This window comes from Laetiporus sulphureus (assembly GCF_001632365.1).
Source record: "Laetiporus sulphureus 93-53 unplaced genomic scaffold LAESUscaffold_17, whole genome shotgun sequence".
Lineage (NCBI taxonomy): Eukaryota > Fungi > Basidiomycota > Agaricomycetes > Polyporales > Laetiporaceae > Laetiporus > Laetiporus sulphureus.
Window position 1 is genome coordinate 163,969 of NW_024468526.1, and position 2,328 is coordinate 166,296.

The window sequence follows — 2,328 nt, forward strand, 5'->3', positions numbered from 1 at the left end:
CATCGTACACACAGCTTCTTCTCCAGCCATCCTTCTTGTTCCTTGGTGAGGGTGGATACTCGATCCACGACCATTGCGTTGGGGTCTTTCGGGGCCCGTGGTGCCGATGATGATGATGTTGTAACCGTTCTGCGTTGTCCTGCTTTGTCGGCTCTGAACTTGGACTCCAGTTGAAGGCACAGGTCGAGGTATTCTGGCCATGTGATGGGGTCGGAAATTCCTAGGCTGTCTCGTGTGACCATTGCCTGGCGTACGTCCTTGCTTCGGTGTTCAGCGATGTAACCGATGAGTGCAGTGTGCCCTAAGTTGGTCTTAGTGGCCCATTGATGGAACTGTTCTGCGAAGGATACCATTGTGGGATACGTCTTGCCGCAGATATCCTTCAAATGCTGCTGCGCATCCTTGTCCGGGTCGAGGGTCCTGTAGTTCACCTTGAGAATGTTGACAAAGTCTTCCCATGTGCCAAGTGCCTGCCGTGCTGCTGCTCTGGTCGCATATTCAGACATGTATGTGAATGCGCCACCTTCCAAATGCAGCAGGGCCGTGGTGATCTTGTGCTCGTCGTCATTGATCTCATTTCACCGCATCCATATACTGAGTTGTTGGAGCCAATCTTCCAGACTTCCTTTGCCCGAGTAGTGTGGAGGCTCAGCAATTTTGATGCGGGGTTTGTGCGATTGGACCGTGCCGGATGTTTGACCTTGCATCACAGTGACACTGCTTGCTTTGAGCGAAGCTAGCTCATGTCGCAGCTTGACGTTAGCTGCCTTGATTTCCATCATTTCTTTGCCTGTATCGAGCATTGCCACCTGGGTTCCTGTGAGCTCGTTGTTCAAAACTGTCATATGCGCATCTTGCGCGAGGATCCTATCCTTGAGCTTCCCGATCTCCATCTGGAGCATTCCCTCCTTGAGTCGGTGTTCACTTTTGTTGTTTTGGATCAGCGACTTGAAGGCTTTCTTGTGCTCGTACATCTTGTTTCCGAGCACATTGTAGACCTTGGCGACTTCGGTACTGACCGTGAGCTTCATTGCCACAATAACCCATTCGCAGATGTGGTCCGGGACTTCTCCAGGAGCGGACTGTCTGAGCGCATCTTCTAGATGCTCGAACTGGTGTCCATCGAATTCCCAGATGGGGGGAACATAGGCGGGTAAGAGTGATGGGGTTGGGAATGCTGGTCCTCCAACTTGCGATGCAGAATCCTGCAGTCCTAGTGCAGGTTCTGGTGAATTGCGCTGCGAGGCGCGTGGGGTGCTTCCGTCGTGTGCTGACTCGACGTTTGTATGCAGAATGTCATCCATTCTTTGCCTGAACATGGATGCGTATGCACGATCAGCTCCTTCCATTGTGATATAGATGTAGTTAAACTAATTGAAGATGAAGCCTAGGTACTGCTTGTCCTTGACTTTTCCAATCTCCCTGATGATCTCGTCTAACCTCTGCTGCTTCCCTATCTCCTTGAAGTTGATCCTTCCTATTTCTAGGCAGCACGTGTTGATGACCTGTTTGTCGACGAAGGTGTATTCACGAGTTCCCGTGTAGAGGTCTGCGCAGACTTTGTCTAACTCCGATGCGAGGAGTTGTACCTTCTTTCATTTGTTCTGATCAATTCTCTCCCAGAATGCTCCTAATATCGGTTGTAGTCTAAAGCGGGTAGCGGAGACCTGCTTCTTGAGTGTTTCGATGTGGAGGGTGGGCCTGACTTTGGATGGAAGAGGGCGAATGGGTTGTGCGTGTGTGTTGACTTTAACGAAGTTGGGAAGGGGTCGCACTGGCTGTGGAGCAACAATGATGGGGGGAACGGCGTTGGAGGTTATAAGCTCTGGGGGCGGTGCCAGTTTGCGACTACCAGTGGTAAGACGTCCCTTTCTGGGCTTGTAGCATTTGAGCGGTGGGGTGTGATTGCGTGGCTTCCAGATGATTCTGCGCTTTATGATGTGTGTGGTATCTACAACCCTAGCTGCTGCTCACTGCCTGTCTGTGGACGATGCGCCTAGTGACGCAAGTGTGAGGAGCCTTCCATGCTCCTTGTTGGTTTCCTGACACTTGTAGTGGGTGTCGAGGTCGATCCTGGGGGTGGCCTTGCGCTTTGAGGCTTTGGGCAGCTCAGAGTCTTGCTGAGGCTCACGCCGGGTAGAGATCGGATTGGAATGTGTGTCAAAAAAGCTGCGCGCTACGGCTGAAACTGCTTGCGCTGAAAATACATGGCCGCTTGTGTTAGACACTAAGCAGGGGCGCAGAAAATGTCAGATTGTTTCTAATGTCATGGTAACACCGGACAAGAGATCAAAAAGACTAAAAAGGGACAGTCACGTGGAACGTGCC

The 2,328-nt window shown here is 51.5% G+C and overlaps 1 protein-coding gene across 1 annotated transcript in view; it reads left to right on the forward strand.

The window, feature by feature from the left end:
* LAESUDRAFT_652070 (uncharacterized protein) overlaps positions 1 to 2,328 on the forward strand; it is a gene marked incomplete at both ends in the record, with an annotated part of 19,233 nt that overhangs the window by 15,798 nt on the left and 1,107 nt on the right. The gene's annotated exons all lie outside the window — the stretch shown is intronic.